Genomic DNA, 14,650 nt, shown 5'->3' with positions numbered 1-14,650 from the left:
ATTGTGTCTTGGTAAACTTAAAGACACCATATGATAGAATGCCTAGAGAGGAATTGTGATGCTGTATGAGGTGGTCAGGAGTGGTGGAGGAATCTGTAGGAATGCTACAGGATATATACAAGACTAGTGTGATAGCAGTGAGTTCTGCATTGGGAGTGACAGGTATGTTTAAGATGGAGGTGGGAGTACATCAGGGATCAGCTAGGAACCCTTCCTTATTTGCAGTGGTGATGGACAGGTTGACAGACATGGTCAGACAGGAGTTCCCCTAGACTATGCTGTTTGCAGATGACATTGTGGTCTGTAGTGAGAATAGGGAACAGGTTGAGAAGACCCTGGAGAGCTGGAGGTATGGTCTAGAAGGGGAGGAATGATGGTCAGCAGGACTAAGATGGAATATATGTGTGTGAATGGGATGGAGGATGGAGGAATGGTGTGGATGCATGGATGCAGAGAGTACAGTTTGCTATGGTGGGTAGGTGTAAATACTTGGGAGCAACAGTTCAGAGTAATGGATAGTGTGTAGAAAAGGTCACAATGTGAATACGGGCAGGATGTGGGTGGTGGGGAAGAGTTTCATGTGTGAGTTGTGACAGACAAGCACCATTAAAAGTGATAGGGAAGGTCTACAAGACGGTAATGAGGCCAGCTATGTTATATGGGTTGGAGACACTGGCACTGAAAAAAGAGGCATAAGTCAGAGCTGCACGTAGCAGAATTACTGATGGTATCATTTGCACCGGGTGTGGCCTAGCAGTGTCACAGCTGGTATTGTGCAACATACACTCCAGTTGTGGTCATATGTGAGCCATCCTTTCCTGGAGTGATTCAGGGCCCGAGCTGTGTTCTATGTCAATGCAGACAGACACAGTTTCTATGGCCATAGGTTCTGCTCAGTAATATAACAGTACAGCATGTGTTTTTGCGACATAATATTGTTTGGACTTCCTATTTTCCACGTTCACATGCCCCCTACTACTTTCCATTACAGGCTCGATTATTTGACATAGCTGTGTTTATTTGTTTTCAGTTCAGTTGGTATACTCCATCAGTTGCACTGTGTGGGTGTCTGTCTGTTTCTGTGCATGTGTGTCTCTCCCTCTCTCTATCTCTCTCTCTCTCTCGCTCTCTCTCTCTCTCTCTCTCTCTCTCTCTCTTTCTCTGAGACAGTGGTAGGATATATATCTGTTTTGTATAGGCAGCATCTTGCCTTTAGTAGATAATGCTCATGAGCAGCCGATGGACTGTGCACCACTTGGAGTCCCTCACAGCTGTGGTATCATTCCCATACCCATGCTCATAGAGACACACTCCTATAACTGAATACTTCATGTGGGCATTGCCCTATTTCCTTGCCTGGGAGGAGTACTTCATGGAGGTGTGTGTGACAAACAGCATCACAGAGTGTAGTTGGGAATACATCTTACAACAAACACTGTTGAGACAGCCCAACAAACTGTGGAGAATGTTACAGGCATAGGGACAGAATGTAAGTATTGCTGTTATACAGTTGAACTAATGCTAGTTTGACAGGGTTTGTGTGGATATGGCTGCTCTGCATGAATGTAAGTCTGATAGTGTTATTTGGTTGACATAACTTCCAAATGGAGGGCTATCTGCAGACTGGCCAGAGTTTGGACTCTTATATTTGGTATATTACTCATACATTTTTTGGCCTTGGAAATTCAATGGCATACTTTGAGGATTGCTGTCAGTAAATGGTAACATCCATGTGTGTTTCTGACTTCATATCCCTCAGAACAGATATGTTACAACAACCCTGTTACACCAGCAACTTTCTTATTTTAAGAAAGCAATATGTCAATAATGACCCTGTGTTTGGGCCTCTGCCCCAAACATGTTGAGCTTTGTCCAGATGTCATGCTGTAAGAGGTGTATAGGTGTAGTATATCATTATATAGTGACTTAATTCTAGATATCACCCCAGTAATGTATCAGACCGCCAGACATGCTACGTGTAGAAGGCCTTAAATATGAGGATGAAGCCTGGATGTTCTGTGGGACTCTATACAGTTGAAATGACTGTGTATTTCTGGCAATTGTTGACAGACTGTCAGGATTGTCTAGCATTGTATTGTGAATATGTTATTTGGCCTGTGTAGGGGGGGGGTGGTAGATTTAAGTGTCGAGGGTCCTTTTCTATCTGAGTTTGCATGTTGCTCCAGCTTCTGGTGCTCTGTCAGCTGTATATGTTTGTGGGGGCAGACTGAGACATATCCCATACCACAGTCAGGCATCAGACTACACTGTGAATTGGGCCAGTATATGTAGGGGTAGTGTGTGAGTGGCAAACATGCTGATGATTTTGTTCACACAGTCCAATAACTCTACTGTTCCTGTGGCTTACCAGTATGTCACTTTGAATGTGGTGAGATTGGTTCTGGGTATGCACTTTCATGCTGATGTCTGTTGGTCAGTGCTGTTACATCCCTGTAGTGCCTAATATATTTGAAATTACATGTGTATTCCCCCATAGCAAAATTGGGTTTGTGTTGTGTCAGTCTGCCTGTAGTTTAGACAGTACTTTGTGACATGCCTAGCAGCTCAGTGTAGTTTCCCTACTGTGATGTTATGTCCTGATATTTATCAGATGTACTGTTGCCTGGCCCCCATATGTGTCGTGTATGTCTGACACATCAGTGAGATGATATGAAGATGTATGTCAGTGATTAGTAGGGAGTAAATTGGTTTTGGACATTGGCTATTCCAGTCAATATATGGTACAACCGACATGAGGATGTTACTTAATCAACTGTTTCACTTGTCTCCTCCAGTATTTGGGATATGTTCCCAGTTTCATGGCTTTATCCCCCCCCCCCAGTCAGGCTTGGTCCAGATATGTTGCATTAAGGGGTTCTGAGCATACTTCTCAATTGGCCAGATTGTTCCAGACTGTCCAGGATTATTGCTCGTATGTATGTTCTGTTCCACAGAATCATTATTTTCATTTCTGTGGTAAATCACTGTGATGATGTGAGGATTTTTGCCTGTAAATGATTACATACATTTCAGTTTCAGAAATCACATCCTTCTGGACATGTATGCTGACATGAACCATGTTACTGTAGGAACATTCTACATTTATAACTGCAGTACATACAATTTGTCCCTGTTCTTGGACCATTGTCCCCCCATTTTGACAGCCTTTGTCCAGAATTATTGCACTAAGAGGTGTAGAGTTATGGTGCTGGGTATGACTCCACTACATGCTATGTATATATATATATATATATATATATATATATATATATATATATATATATATATATATATATATATATATATATATATATATATATATATATATACATACATATATATATTTCTTTTAGATATATCTATACTGATTTATATATATATATATATATATATATATATATATATATATATATATATATATATACATATATATATATATATATATATATATACATATATATTCCTCTTTTGATACCTATACATATGTTTATATAACTATATATATATATATATATATATATATATATATATATATATATATATTCTATACATATTTGTTTTATATGCATAGCACCATATATCTGATGTATATACTTTTTAATATATATCACCATACACATCTATATGTGTATATTTATATATACTAAACATGACTGATTCCACAGTGTTTGTTCTCTATTATTCTATACCTGTACTGAATGATATATTTGAAAAAGCAGCATTCATTGCTGCATCTCAGATGGTATACTGGTGGATTGCTCTTAGTATGGGGTACAGGGACCTGGTTCCAAGCCTAGGCAGGGCTGATTATTTTGTTGCTGGGCAGAACAGTGCCTGATGGAAACAGGGTGATTAAGGCAGTTTCAAGCAGTTGAAAGTGGGTTTGTGCAGATGTGGGCAATAGTAAGCGATGCCAAAACATGGTTAAATGGGAAACTGCCTAATCTGTGTAGGCATCGCTTATCATCACAATAACTCGTTTATTGCTGGTTCTCCTACTTACCACCACACTAATTTCTTAAAAAGAAAAGAAAAAATTGGTGATAGGAAAGTGGTGAAAAAGGGGGCATGCAGAGGGAAAAACAATGTGGCAAATAGCTAGGGATCTGCAGGACAGGTGTAGGGAAGGTCCATAGCTATCCATTTCTGATACAGCAACAGCTGTGCATTTGTACAGAATTTGGAGGTGAATTTGGATACTCAAACCACTGAGAGAGGGGTGAGAACAACAGTTACATGTTGTTAAGCCAATTAGACCAGATTACATGTGTCCGGTGGATACATGTTTCAAATGGACAGCTATGTATGGGGCAACATTTTTTTCTGGGAACAGATTGTCCTTTTTTTAATAAGGTGAGAGTGGGATGTTGGGGAAGGATAGTAGATATATTTGGGGAGGTAGGTTGGGTAGGAAGACAGACAAGACAGCAGACAAGGATGGTATATCACACATGTAACCTTGGACAGGGAGAGTGGTTAGGAATTGGATGCCCACGAGCCCCCAAATGGATACAGTGGGACTGAGGTACCCACCCATGGGCAGTCACCACTGCACCTTCACAACCCAAAAGATGGCTGTGCTGGGGGCTGAGCAGGAGGGGCAGGCTGACCCTCAAGATTTGCCACATGGCCCTCAAGCTGGCATAGCAGATCTGCAAACTCCTCTCAAACCTCGCTACGTACCAATCTCTGAACCTGACGAAGGGTGACAGTGTCCTGTCAGTGCCTTTTCTGGGGTGGGGTGGACCCCATCTCCTTAGGCAGTTCAACCCAAAGGTGGTGCTGGACCAGTGGATGAGGAGGTCCCAGGTTGGGTTTTAGATGTGCTGAGGCCCAGTGCCATGGCCAATTGAGGCAAGACAGGCGGATCTGCTGGGATCAGCCTTCCCAGATGTGCTATGGTGTTGCATTTTTATAACATATGTTGATTAGTCATGAAAAACACATTCCAGGATTAGTTATAACAGCATGCATAGGTATGCCCATTAACCCAAAACAGCAGATTTGGAACAGTTGCATAGCAAACAGAACACATGCATATATGGAATCACAGAGGGCATTATAATGGCATGCAGGTTACATTGATAGCAACAGGCCACCAATGATAGTATTTGAGCAGGGAACATTAAAAGTCAAATATTAAATATTTGTAGAACAACAGGACACATGCCCCAACAGTAGGTTTGGTGAAAAACATACCCATTGATTTATGTGTTTAAATTATTGGTGCAGATAGGGTGGTTGAGAAAGATGTCAATTAACAACTCTATGGGCTTCAATTGCTCCCAACTTTAATGATCATTGCTTTAATCATTACTCTCCAGGTATTACCTCACTTTACATCGACCTATGGCTTTGGATTGGGCAGTGGTATGTTTGTACACAGTGTATAATTACAGCCTTATTACAGCTAATGTATACATTTTCTTACCTAGCTGACCTGTGGAGACAGTTTCTGTTGACACTACCTGACTGTTTCTATCCATATTCACATAGTCATGGTTACATATGTGCACTCATAGTGTGTGTGTGTGTGTGTGTGTGTGTGTGTGTGTGTGTGTGTGTGTGTGTGTGTGTGTGTGTGTGTGTGTGTGTGTGTGTGTGTGTGTGTGTGTGCTACTGCCATAATCTGCCTTGATTTCTATCAGTCACCCTGGGTGTGGGTGGCAGTGACCACTAGCTGTGACAGCATGACACTTGAGGGACATTTCTTGGAGGAGGCTACTTGGTGTATGTACTTATCTTGCTGTTATTTGAAGCCTTGGGGTTGGATACTGGATGCTGTACACAGTGTATAAGTACAGCCTTCTTAGAGCTAATATATACCTTTTCTTACCTGACTATAGAGGAAATGTCTGTTAACTCTACCTGTCTCTACACATATTCACATATTCCTGGGTGAAATTATGCATACAGCTTACTACCACTCCTGGGATTCGAACCATGCCTATTTGTGCAAAAAATACAGCAATGTTTGCATTTCATCAGAATGAGCTATTAAGAAACTGCTGCTTGTTGTTTATCTGTTTTCAACCTAATACTCTATTGGTTGTACAATCTGACCATGTAGTTCTGACATTCATGCATGTCGGATAGTTCTTATACTGTGTATTCATACTTTGACATAGCACAGTCTGGAAAACACTGGTTAACACAACATTACTATTCAGGTATCAGATCTTGTTGCATAGAATATTTTATCTGGTTAATCTCCTGTTTTACAACTCCACAATCTTTGTCAGATGAGCCTTGATTATTTAATGCTTTCAGCGCTATAGTTTCTGTGCAGAAACTGTACACATTTTGATTCATACCACCACATACCAAAGTAAGCACAACCAGTCTGTGGTTTTGACTTTTATTGACAGGTAATGATACTTTTATTGATATATAACCTGTACGTCACTATTACTCGGCTAATGTCTCATTTATTCAGTACAAACCATATCCATTTTTAAATACTGACAGGTGACATTATATTCCTTTCTATTTATTTTCCCTGAATACTACAAGCTAGATTTGTTCTCACCAGCCTCATGATACAGCCTTAGCAGCCTGCTGTTGTGGGCACCTATGTTCACAGCCCTCTCATCTGCAGCTGTACAGGAGATAGAGAAACATTCATGCATACCTATCCATCACATACACTGGCTGGACTTTGGAAAACACTTATTGATACTGATACTTACACACAGCTGGGACATTCCCCATCCATGCATCTTGGATACACTGGTTCAAGAGCTACCTCTTCCAACAATTCAAGTCAGCAAAGTGGTGCCAGACATGCTCACCAGTCCAAAGGATGCCAGTGGCACTGGTGAGATCACTTGCGAGATGGTCTCAGGCCTCCACTTTGTATTGGGAGCCCTGGTACTGGCCCTACAGCAGTCTCCCTTCATGGCCCTGTACTATGAGTCCAACCATGACCCTGGACTCCTGAATGCCCCAGCGCTGTGCCCGAAAGAGCACACCTTCACCAACACCAGCCATAGTGCCTGCAGTGATCAGCTACAACTGGTTATGGTTGTATTCCCATCTGCGGGGTTTAAATAGGGCTGATTTCCTGCCCTTTGTCATGATTGTCAGTGTTGAATGTGCTGAGCTAAGCTAAGCAATGGGAAAACATGCTGAGCTAAGGTAAGCATTGCTTAAAGGAGTAGATGCTAAGCACTGCTTAACAATGCACAAATCCACTTAGCTACGCTAATTCTTGCTTAGCATTTATGTTTAAGCAATGCTTACACCGGCTAAGCAGGGCTGAGCAAAATGTAGCATTGTTCAGCTTTCATTTTATGGACTATTGGGATTGTGGGGTTCATTCCTCATTAATGACATGTTATGATATGTATGTTGACCTTCCATAACATCCCCCTATGTGCTTTCATGACATTATATTTTGTGTGACTATACTGTATGGGACATTTGTGTTTATATGGGGGTTTCACAACTTTATTACGCTGACACCTCAAGTTTGGACCTACTATGCTACTCTGGTTGACAAATATATGTTATTTACTACCTAATTCTAAAATCAAATTAGTACTGCTTTCACATATAAAATTGAAATGTCTTCATGGGGGATTGAACCATGAATGACTGCATGAAAAGGAGATGTTCTAAACACTACACTATCTCACATTGCAATTTTTGGCTGTATATTTCTATTTATCTCCTTGTGATGTGTAAGTTAGGTTGAGCATAGCTGCGTGACATGCACACCAGATCTGCTACACTTAAACTTTATTGCAGACAGAAAAAAACAAGTAAATATGTGTTTTATTTGTATTTACTGTAGGGGTATGCACATTGCTTTATGCACCTTAGGGCAGGAGATCTGGAGAACTACATCATAAATGGGGGAATTGGTTTAAATGTTCCTCTCAGGAACATGCTTACTTATTTGGTATGACAGCATGTACACTGGCATACCATTCTGGACATTATCTGTGCTGGACCATTTTGGGGAGGGGGGCCTTGCTTTTGTGTTACTTTACTTATTTTGTCCATGGACACTGTTATTTTGACATAGTGTCCATGGACACTGTAGATGCTTTGGAATTGCCATACAGCAATTCTGGAGTGCAGGGTGTGTGTGTGTGTGTGTGTGTGTGTGTGTGTGTGTGTGTGTGTGTGTGTGTGTGTACTGTGTGAGCAATGCTCAGACACACCCCCTGCGCTCATATATGGATTGTGTCCATGTAGATAATACAGCACCACCCCTTCATTAATATGCAAGGCATGCTGCTGTTCTACATGGGCACAATCCGATCCATGTAGGAATAGCACTACTCCTGCATGGAGTTTAATGAATTCAGGGGCATGTTTTGCAACAGCAATACAACACACTTATCAACACAAGGCCAAGTCAGTTTTAATGAGATTGCTTTAGTCAGTTGATACTAAGTCATAAAATGTTTCTAGACTATGCCACACTCTCACTCAACTACTTGTGGGGGGGGGGTTCAGGGGAGGAGTAAGTTGGTAAGAGCAATAGCTAGAAACTGGGCCTATTTTGGTCCTGTATCCTGCTTTGCATTATGCATTTGTTCTGGATTTATTGCATTCGGTATTGGAGAGGTACACTGAGGAGGATGGAGGTTTGATTGGTGCCCCATTTTCTAAAAAGAAGAAAGAAAAAAAGGTGGGCAGGAGATGTAAAAGGGGAAGACGAATGGAGGACAAGTGAGACTTTCTGCAGAAATGTGTGGACCATTGAAAGCTGCAGGCTCCCCTTCTTATTGTGTGTGGATGACTGGTTTCTTATTTCTTCTTGTCTGGAGGGGTGGTCAGTGGGGGTGGGGGGACACTGTGGCCTCTCAGTGTTGATGTGGTTCCAGTTAACTTATGAATAGCTTTTCACAGGCCACAAGCTGTGCATAGTACAGTTGCATGGTAGTGTATTATAATAAATAGGGCAGAAGACTGGGTTAGCATTATACCTCTAAACTGTTCAGATTTTGCCTCATACTTTTAGTCTGTTCCTCATAAAACCTGTATGTGTGTGTGTGTGTGTTTTTTTTTTCCAGCAAATTGGTTGGATGATCTGAGGACTGAAGTCACTAAATAAGGTAATTTTCAGACATCATAGCCTCAGAAAATACATGCTGGGCAAATCCTGTTATTCTACAATTTTTTTTTCAGTTTATAAGAGCAACATTTAAAATCTGTCCTTATTTTAGGTGTCTGTTCCCCATTATGTTAGGCTTCATCATACCTCAAAACTGTACAGATTTTGCCTTATATTTTAGTCTATTTTTCATAGAATTGTGGTTGTCTGGCAATTAGTGGCAAATCATTAAGGACTGAAATTAGAAGATGATGACAGACATTCGAGTTTCAGAATACTAATGCAAAATCTTTTATTCTATCAAATTTCTGGAATGGTAGGAACAATATTTGAAAATTGTCTCTGTTTTTGGATTTCTGTCCCTTTTATTTATGGCTTGTGCATATTTATTGCTGTAAGAGTTTGCGACGTATGGGCTTTGGCCAGATATCCTGGGCTAAAAGGTTGACAGGTATATGTATATATATATATATATATATATATATATATATATATATATATATATATATATATATATATATATGGGTCTATATTATTAACTCAGACATTTAGAATGGCGAATACAACTCCTTCGACGCATAAACATCTATCTACAAATCAGGCAAACTACCAAACCATCGAAAATGAAGACATCAAACACATTACGTTATCAAAAGCGCCATTCAGGTAAGTCAAATCCAACTAAATAAAACTATATTAACACACTTTTTGCAGGGGGAAAGCCCTCCTGCACCCCCATGTGGGGAGCTGTGCCCCCCCATACCCCCTACCTAAATATACAAACTCCAAGACCGCAATAAAGTGGGGAAAAGGATATATTTCCTCATCCCCACGATCACGCTGCTGGCCAACAAATACATTATATGTCTTCAGGTTCGATGGTTTGGTAGTTCGCTGAATTTGTAGATCGATGTTTATGTGTCGACGGAGTTGTATTCGCTATTCTAAATGTTCGCGTTAATAATATAGACCCATATGTATGTGTGTATATATATATATATATATATATATATATATATATATATATATATATTTATTTATTATTTATTTAGACTGAGCTGAAGAGCCCTTTTTCAGCAAAGGCCCGGGGAGAAATCTCCAACATATTATACAATTTTCATTATAAATTAGCATTAAACAGCAATGTTACAGGGTTATTACAAGGCATTAAGTAGCAAAACAATGTTATACAGTGTCAATAATCATGAGCATATCAAAACTATTTCAAGATGTATAAAAAGAAATATGTCATTAAGATGAATATAGTTTTTGGGGTAAGTGGTTACAAAAACCCAGTTTTATCATAATGTAGTTGCATGAAGGCAAGACAATTACAATAGAATGTTTCTCTGAGGCGATTTGCTTAATAGATTTTAGAAGACAGTTGAAAGAGTAGTCAAGGAAGATTCGAGAGAGCTCCTGAGAACAATGAGTTAAGGGCAAAAAGTAGATTAAGGTGTGAGTAGTGGATGTTAAAGGAGGGAGAGTGCAGTGGTAGGAACAGTGACTTTTAAAGTGCTCTTTGTTGGCTGTCTTAAATTATTTAGGATGTGTAAGGGTCCTGATATATATATATATATATATATATATATATATATATATATATATATATATATATATATATATATATATATAATGGAGATGGGATAGACCCAGTGTGGAGGAGTTGGGGGTAGAGGTATGAAGGACTCCAAAACAAAATGAGTTTAAGCTGTCTGGTGCTAATCTGAGCTGTACTGACAGCCATTGCACAGAGTGTAGGAATGCACAGAGTTGTACAATGGTTCAAATTTTAAAACTGCAGGAGCTGCCACCTAGACAAAACCTAACCAATTTTTGGAGATCTAAAGGAGTCATCCTGCTCCTATCTCACTATAAATAAATTTGTGCTTTCACTATCACAGGAAGCAAGCAGAGGCACAACTCCTAGGCTGCAGGCACCAAAGCTGTTCCAGGATCAGAAGCAAAGTCCCAGATGTGGGTGGGCAGTTGCTGGGTGGTGGTGGGGTTGGGAGTTTAGTGAATATCTCTTTTACTGACTTCACTAGCATGCCTGCATTTGTTCACCCTCATAGTCACAATTGAGGTTATTTGCACCAATTTGTTTCCTGAGAAATTCGCCGGGAAAGGGTATTGGATGTACATATTGCTAGGTATGGCACCCCTTTCAGTGAGTTGAAGTGGTAATTAAATGGCTGCCATAAAAGATGGCTCTGCATGTGTTTGTTTTTTGTGAGAATAAGTGGTTGAGTGAAGATGGTGACTTTTCCGTGGTGGTGACTGCTGCCACTGCATGCATGTTTCGCATCTGAAACTTGTGGTACGTTTTGCTAATGTTATGGTAATTATGTTAAGTACAGCTTGCTCTTTTAACATGAATGGCATCACAGACTCCATAATTTGTTGTGTTGGCAGAAGTATGGAATGGTTTACTTTTTTTTACCCTGATTATTGCCTTTCCTTCCAACTCCATGATGAGGAACACTGCCTCTTATAATGTGGTATGAATGGCTGAACGGTGGAGCACTTTCTAATGGCTCACTAACAGCGTTAGCTAGGATACTTGTAGCATGATTAAAGTGTAATAATTTTATTTTTAGAATAGGCCTTTTAAGAAACAATAATTCAGTTCTATTCACCATTGATATCAGTTAAATTGCTGACACGGAATGTGTGCCTGACATTTTGGATGTAGAGCTTCGAGGAAGATGAACTTTTATCAGCTGGGGAAGGTTGTCATTAAGAAGTTTTATTTTGTATGTGGGCAGAGGATTTACAGTTTTCTTTCTTTCTTTTGCAGATGAGATAGTGCAGAGTGAGCATCACTTGGTGGCCTGAAGGAAGTGGACTTGGATGGTGATGGATTCTGATGTGGAGGATGTTCCAGCTGCTGGTGTGGTAGCATTGAGGTCGCAGATGGGTTAGTACAGAGTTGGCATCAGTCAGTGGCATGAAGGAGGTGGATTTGAAAGGTGATGTACTCTGCTGGGCTAGTCATGCTGTTCCTTGGATTGGTGGGCAATGAGGTCACATGCAATCCTATTTTATTAGGTGCTCATTAAGACATGTCAGAGTTGGTGGAGTTTGGGAGTAGTGTGGAGGAAGATGAGACTGAGGTATGTCAGGGGCATGTTATACCAGGTTTGGGAATTGTTTATTGGAAGTTTGGAGTTGTCCACAGGTGGGGTGGAGTGGTGACAATGTGACATTGGGTTGGATTTTGTGTGCATGGCAGTTGGGTTTGAGTTTTCCTGTGGAAATACTATGCAGATGGGTTGCTCAGTGTTCAGTGTTACTTTGAGAGTTTAGTACTGTTCTTCATTGGATTTGGCAATCAGAAGGATGTACGTGATCTGGACCCCCTTTTAAGGCTAGGTGAAGGGTTTGACAGAGCATTGGAAGGTATGTTTGTGTGTACTGGGGATGTGTGTGGAACAGGTTTCCATTTATACAGGAGTGTGAAGGTTTAAGCAATGCATTGTGTTTTTTGTATGCTTGAAGGGTTGAGGTAAGTAGATAGTGGGATGACTGGCATACTGTGGCTATTGACAAGACATGTTTTGCTGAGAGGGTTGGTGTTGGAGAAATGGAGGTTCATTGGGTTACAATCTGGGAAGTATTGGCTTTATGAATGCATTGAAGTTATTAAAGTGGGTGGATGGTTGGTCAGCAAATGCTATTGTGATTATTAGACATTTTGCCTTATAGATAGTGGGTATAGTTGTTGGATTACCATTTGATTTATCTTTTAAAATAGGAAATATCATTTTGGTCATTATTATGGCCTTTGGGCAGCAAAATGACACTGATGCTAAGTAGGATGGCATGCAGTCAAGCTTGTTTTGTTCCATATGGTGTTTGGATCTTTAGTGGTTTGGTGGTACGTTTGCAAGGTAATGACCTGGAAATAATTACAAAGCAAACAGATGTACTAGGATAAGTGAAGATATGCTCATTTTACAGGGTTATACAAGGGTATGGGTATTACTTTTGCATTGGAGAAGGATCATCAGTATAATTTCAACTGTTTAGGCAAATGTCTGCTTTGGATATTTATATGATGGAGCTTTGTACCTTGACGACAAGGATCCAGTTTGGTTCAGAGAGGAGGAAGTGCACTGAATGATGTTTGGCCTCAACCATTAATGTATGATTAAGTTTGTTCTGGAAGGTTTTGTTGGAACTTTGGTATGAAGGAGGGGAAACAGCTTGGTCAGGCTGGTGTAGGCTTGTCCGTCTTCTGTCCCCACTCTGGTGTTGGAGGTTCAGTGAGTTGAGAAACGAAAGTGATTGAACACTGCTTGATAAGTAAAAGTAAGTGAGCGGAGATAAGGATGATGCTTATTTGGTTGGATGTTTAAGTCAATAAGTTGGAAATGAAAGTGAGTGATGGGATGCTGCTTGATAACTAAATAAGCAAGTGGAGGGAAAAATGCTGCTTATTTAGTCAGGGTGAACAAGGTCACACTGCCCTAGTTAACAGTTATATGGATGTTTATGCTGCGATTAACAAACTAAAATATTGGTCAACAAAGTTATGTTTGTGGTATTTTAATAAAGGTCTTCAAACGTCATTTGGTGTAATGTGTTTATTGAAGGAGGACCAGGACAATGGATATTTCGCAACACCTTAGAGTTGGTGAATGTTCCAAGGAACCATAACTTAAAACTTATTTTATATATATATATATATATATATATATATATATATATATATATATATATATATACATATATACATTGCAAATTCCATTTTCACAAATTCAGTCTTACTGTTCCAAAGATCAGATCTACCCTCTTTAGAATACTTTTAGGAACCTTTCTGTGGCATCATTTAGACTAGATTTTAATCAGCATATGTTCTTATATTACAAGTTATCTTCAAATAAAACACGGGTAGTTACTTGAAATTCAAGCCACTATCATTTTACTACTTCCAGAAAATAATGAGTAAAAATGTTTTGTAAGGCAGGGGTAAGTAAAAAAAACACTGGAAAGGCTGTTGAAATAGCACACTGACTATAAACATTAATAGACATGAATCCAGTGCATTATATGATTGGGCACACAGTTAACAAAACAATATTATATCTCCCAGCAAAGAAAAAGTATATAGTGATTATCGTACTGTATTTTATAATGAGCTTATTTAGAACATTTAATAAATCCTGATGTTTACAATAAAAAGTAGTCTTACTTTGTCTAGTGTACAGGATACCTACATACCACTGAGAGCCCCCCATACACACCTGCTTAGAAACCTTGCCTCTGTCTCTCTCTGCCATCTATAAGTTAGTCACTACCCTAGTGTCAACTCTCTCTTAGTTAGCTATACTCTTTTTGTTTTTCTGTTTGTGGTTTACTTTTAACTGTTTTTATCTTTCTGCAAATACCTGTGTATACCTCACTATTACATCTCTTCCTTCTCTGTCTACACTTCCCCACCTCTTCTACTTACCTGCTGACTCTCACTGTGTGCTCCTTGCTCTTTCCCTCCTGCCCTGCTGATTGTTTCTTGTGGTGACTCTTCCTGGCCAATCCCACTCCATTCACCCTCGCTATGCTCAGGCTCACTTCGCTCCT

This window comes from Protopterus annectens, chromosome 3.part1 (assembly GCF_019279795.1).
Source record: "Protopterus annectens isolate FY-2018-M chromosome 3.part1, PAN1.0, whole genome shotgun sequence".
NCBI lineage: Eukaryota > Metazoa > Chordata > Ceratodontiformes > Protopteridae > Protopterus > Protopterus annectens.
The sequence above is the reverse complement of the archived record's forward strand: the minus strand, read 5'-3'. Positions refer to the sequence as shown.